The sequence below is a fragment of the Artibeus jamaicensis genome, unplaced genomic scaffold, assembly GCF_021234435.1.
Source record: "Artibeus jamaicensis isolate MK-2021 breed Jamaican fruit bat unplaced genomic scaffold, CSHL_Jam_final contig_240, whole genome shotgun sequence".
In the NCBI taxonomy this organism is placed as follows: domain Eukaryota; kingdom Metazoa; phylum Chordata; class Mammalia; order Chiroptera; family Phyllostomidae; genus Artibeus; species Artibeus jamaicensis.
This window is the reverse complement of record NW_026521506.1, coordinates 15,289,407-15,295,409: the sequence shown is the minus strand read 5'-3', so window position 1 is coordinate 15,295,409 and position 6,003 is coordinate 15,289,407.

Below are 6,003 nucleotides of genomic sequence, written 5' to 3'. Positions count from 1 at the left end.
TATCTTAACTTTCTTAATTCACCAAGGCAGTTAATTTAAAAAAGTATTTAATAATTAATTCATATTCTTCAGAAGTAAAAAGGTATATAGTGAAAAATTACTCCTCTCCATGCCTGTTTACGCAGTTCCTTCTCCAGCCAGCCCCTTCAAGTGACCACTTTTATTAGTTAAATATGCTTTTATTTCTTTATCCAATTACATATATACTGGTATACCCTGTGTTTAGAAAGTTTGCTTTACACCACTTCTCTTTTACAAAAGTTTTATGCAGTACCTGTTTCCCCTAACTGAAAAATCTGAAGAGGATTTTCACTTTCATGAAAATAGGCAAAAAGCAAAAATAGTGTTCAGTGTTTGTTTTGCAGGGCACACCGTGAGAAGCAAGAGTAGGCCCAGCAAGCTCTTCCCTGGGAATTACACTCAAAGTGTGTCAGCATCAAGTCACCACAGATTTGAACTCTAAGCATGTGTGATTTATCTTACATCTGTTAGCAAGATGTGTCCTAAGGTAATTGTTTCTTTGCTTGACGCCATTTCAGCATACCAAAGTTTTTTTTAGGAGTCATTTTTTTTAAAGACTTTATTTTTTAAAGACAGGGGAAGAGAGGTGTAGGGAAGGAGAAATAGAAGGAGAGAAACATCAATCAGTTGCATCTCATATGCACCCTGATGGGGACTGAACCTCAACCCAGGCATGTATCCTGACTGGGAATTGAACCAGGGAACTTTTGCAGGATGACAGCAAACCAACTGAGCCATACTGGTCAGGGTAAGAAAGGTTTAATAGAGATGCGATTCCTTAAAAGTATAAAAATGAGAATAGTTTTGAATAGTGGGGGAAATTTTTATGCTTCTATATAAAAGTGGTACCTGTTATTTACAATATTGCACCTAGGTTTTGTTGTTGTTTGCTTAACACTATATCAGTAATTGAAGAGTATCTTCATTATTCTTATTACAGCTGCATAGTATTTTCTTGTATGGTGTGTAGTATAATGCATTTCACCAGTTCATTCCTGACCAGTTCTATCAGCAATGCATGGGTGCCTGTTCTTTTATAGTCTCACCAGCCATGTGTTTTCCAATCCGATAGACAAGAAATCATATCTCAGTATTCCTTTAATTTTTATTAACTTATAAGTGAGGTTGAGTATATCTTTTCATAGGGCTATTTATTTGCATCCTTCACCCCTCAATCCCTTCTTTCTGGTGGGTGGGTGAGTTTTTTCTTATTGACTTGTAGGAGCTATTTGCAATGTAAGTTGCAAATATTTTCTTTCACTCAGCATAATGTTCTCCAGTTCCATCCGTGCTAAGTGAAATAAGCCAGGCAGTGAAAAACAAATTCCATATGATTTCACCTTTAACAAGAACCTAATCAACAAAATGGACAAGCAAGCAAAATATAACAAAAGACACTGAGATTGAGAACAGGCTGACAGTGACCAGAAGGGAGAGGGGAGGGGATTATAGGGGGGGAAGGGTAAAGGGTTTGCAGGAACCATAAAGGACCCATGGACAATAACAAGGATGGCAGAGGTGGAAACAGGAGGGAGGTGAGGAGGACAGGCATGGTGGGGAGGGGTAGGAGGAAAAGGCAGAAAACTGAATTTAAACAACAATAAAAAATGTTTAAATTTTTTTTTAAGAATTTTTTATTTATTTACCTTTAGAGGGGAAGGGAAGGAGAGAGGGAGAGAAATATCAATGTATGGTTGCTTCTGGTGCACCCCTTGCTGGGAACTGGCCCCTGCTGGGAACTGGCCTGCAACCCACAAATGTGCCCTGACTGGGAATCGAACCGCGATCGTCTGGTTCGCAGGCCCGCACTCAATCCACTGAGCTACACCAGCCAGGGCTTAAATTTTTTTTTTAATTTCCTTTCAGTTTATAATTTTTCTCTTGACTTGGATTATGGTGTCTTTAGCATGCAAAGTTTATCCTGGGGTAGTTGAATTTATTAATCTTTTATTACTTTTGTGTTTTGAATCATAGGTAGAAAACCCTACCCCACTCCAAGGTTATAAATCATGGATAAATATATATATACACAAACTCCACTTAGAAGAGTTAATAAAACAATAGCAAAAAATTTTTAAAAACCTAGGTTTAAACTTTAAAAAGTGGGAGAGGTGAGGGAATTTTAGGAAAAAGAAGGATTTACAGGAACTAGCATGAAGGACACATGGACAACTACTAAGGGGGGTGGAAAGGGGAGGGAGTAAAAGAAAGGGGGGCACAGGTGGGTGGCCTTGGAAGGGAGTAAAAGAAAGAATACTGTAGTTGAAAAATAATTTAAAAAATAAATTAAAAAATAAATCCAATTCAAAAAATAAAAATAAAAAAATTAAAAGTACCCAAACCTTTAAACTAAAAGACACTCCTGATAAACACAAACATAGTCTTTTTTTACAGGTTTTATATTTTATTTTTTATTATACTTCATTGATTTTGCTATTTTAGTTGTCCCAATATTTTCCCTTTTGCCCTGATCTGCCCAGCATCCCCTACTTTCTCAGGCAATACCCACACTTAGTTCATGTCCATGGGTCATTCGTGTAAGTTCTTTGGCTACTCCATTTCCTATATAGTTCTTAACATCCCCATGGATAGTCTGTAACTACCTATTTGTACTTGTTAATCCCCTAATCTTGTCACCCATTCCTCTACATGCCTCTCCCATCAGGCAACCATATTCATAATTTTCCACATTCTCCATATTCATAATTCTATCTGTGTTCTTTGCTTAGTTCATTTTTTAGATTCCATTGTTGACAGGTATGTATTTATTGCCATTTTATTCATAGTTTTGATCTTTCTTTCTCTTTAACATTTCATATAATAACTGTTTGGTGATGATGAATTCCTTCAGTTATTTCTTGTCTGGGAAGCTCTTTATCTGCCCTTTGATTCTAAATAATAGCTTTGCTGGGTACAGCAATCCTGCCTGTATAGGTCCCTGTTTTTCATGACTTCCAGTGTTTCTTGCCAATCCCTTCTAGTCTGCAAAGTATCTTTTGAGAAATCATCTGATAGTCTTATGGGAACTCCCCTACGGATAACTAACCTCCTTTCTCTTGCTGCATTTAAGCTTTTCTCTTTATCTTTAACCTTGGGCATTTTAATTATGATGTGTCTTGGAGTGGGCCTCTTTGGGTTCATTCTGTTTAGGATTCCCTATGTTTCCTGGACTTGCATGTCTATTCCTTCACCAGATTAGAAAAGTTTTCTTTTATTATTTTTTTCAAATAGATTTCCAGTTTCTTGCTCCTTCTCGCACCCCTGTGAAGCGAATATTGGAATGCTTGAAGTTATCCCAGAGGCTGCTTATACTATCCTCCTTTATTTGTATTCTATTTTCTTTTTCTTGTTCTGATTGGTTGTTTTTTTGCTTCCTTATGTTTCAAATCCCCGATTTGAATCTTGGCTTTATCCACTCTAAAGCCATTTCCCTGTAAATTGTTCTTCATATCAATTACTTCATCCTTTGTTTTGGACTGGGTCTTTTTTATGCTGCTGAGGTCCTCACAAAGTTCCTTGAGCATCTTCATAACCAGTGTTTTGAACTCTGCACCTGAAAGATTGCTTGTCTCCATTTTGTTTAGCTCTGTTTCTGGAGATTTGATCTGTTCTTTCATTTGGGCCATGTTTCTTTGTCTGCTCATTTCAGCAGCCTCCCTGTGTTTGTTTCTATGTATTAAGTAAGGCTGCTTTGACTCTGTGTCTTGGCAGTGTGGCCTAATGTAGTAAGTGTCCTATAGGGTCCATTGGCACAGCCTCCCCTATCACCCAAGCTGGGTACTTGAGGTGTGCCTTTCATATGGGTTGAGTACACCCTCCTTATGTAGTTGAGCTTTTGATTCCTGTTGGCAGATCAATGGGAGGCATTTACCTAGGCCAGTCAGTTGCAAGGACTGGCTGTGACCACTGACCACCAACCTCTGTGTTCTGTGGAGGATCAGCTGTGCAGGGACAGGATGGTGGTTCTTCAGCATAGTCTGTGTTGTCCACTGGGTGCTCTGGCCCTCAGGTTTCCCAGGTCGTGCAGGCCTACATCAGCCCCCACCTCTAACAGAAAACTAGTCTTTAACAAATAGAAGATATGTGGGATATTCTTGACTATGTGTATTCTTGACATAATCCATTTTCCTAAGTTATATGAATTTAACATGATTCCTCCAATAAGATGTTTTTGTTTTTTACTTAGGTAAGTTGATTCTAGAGTTCATATGGAGAAATAGGCATAGCTAGGAAAACTGTTCAAAAGAAGAGTAAAGGGAGAAATTTTTTCAGAAATTAAGACATATAACTCAAAAATGCCAATTGTGTGGCACTTGCCCATGAACAGACCAATGGCAAAGAATTGAAAGCTACAGAAACAAACCTAAATACACCCAGGAATTAGTATATGATAGAGCTGCCTCTCAAAGCAGTGGTCAATAAACAGCACAAAAACAACTGGATAGCCATCTAGGAAAAAATGAAGTTTGATTGCTGCATTTCACCAAGATAAACGCCAAAAGAATAAAAAATTTAAGTGTATAAATAATGAAACCATAAAGGTGCTAGCCAGCAGTATGGAACCATTAATTTCTGTACAATCTCAGGAGTTAATTCTTGATGACTGAATAGCACTATTTCATATCAATGACTAAAATTTTTAAAGATTTTATTTATTTACGTTTAGAGAGAGGGGAAGGGAGGGAGAAAGAGAGGGAAACATCAATGTGTGAGAGTACTTGGATCGGTTGCCTCTCACATGCCCCCAACAAGGAACCTGCCCCGCAACTCAGGCATGTGTCCTGAGTGGGAATCAAACTGGTGACCTTTCACTTCACAGGCTAGTGCTCAATTCACTGAGCCACACCACTGAGGGCTCAATTACTAAATTTGTAACTAATCTCTTCCCTTAGCAGTTGTTTTCCTTTTCTGTTCTATGTAATTTCCCAGTTTTGTAAAAGATCCTCTGCAAAAATTTCCAAAGTAGATTCCCAGCATCATAAAACAGTTGGATCTTCCTATTAGATTTTCCTACTTAATTGAACTCATTTAAATCTTTCTCTTTAATTCAAAATCTGATGCATTTTGACAAGCTGTAGTCAATAAGAACTGAGTGCTTGGCATGTGATCGTATACTGTGGTTCTGCACTGTCTTTATTTACAGTCCACAGCTGAGCGTGTGATGGTGTTGGGGAAGGGGCAGAAAAGAACCTGGAACTCAGACAGCCTTTGGTCCAATTCCATGCTGAAGTGTGTGGCATTTCCCATAAATGCTGCAGGAGTTGGAGGTACCTAACTTGACTCTTAATGGATGGGCTTGATTCATATACAGAAAGGAGTTGGGTTCACAAGAAGAGGTTACAATGTAAAGACAGTTGCTTTGAAAGACTTTCTAGGGAGATATTTGAAATTGTGATGTGTGTGCCATTGTTATCTGTCCACCATGAAGAAAACTTTTTCCTGCCATGACTAAAGGAGCTGAACATAGGGTAGTGAGGAAAGAACCAAGCTTACTAAGGGGCCACAAGCATTACAAAGTTTAATCAAGGACAAGGTAAAGAGGTAGTTGTCATCATAAAAAACAATTATGATTCACCCTAAAAAGGAGCTAGCAAACAGGAAACACACAGCAAGAGCCATGGCAATTGCTATAATTATCTCACTGCAGGTGTTTCTGCCACCTCAAAATTGTTAGTCCTGCACAATTCTGCAACCTGAGTTCACTTCCAAAGGAGTTGTACAAAGTCAGCATATAAAGTTTCAGCCTTCTCAAGGGATACTGGAAATGAGTGTCTATGAGATATTTTCAATTCACCAAACAATTGAGTGAAAAAACTATATAGCATCTGCCCAGAGGATACATCCAGGGTTTCAACATGAAAATTGAAACAGAATGCTGAGGCTTCAAAACTTTGTTATTGTGAAATAGATTGAAGATTTTAAGTAGCACCTAAATCCCCAACATTTTGAGAGAACATGCCTAAAGGAAATTATTTAAAATAG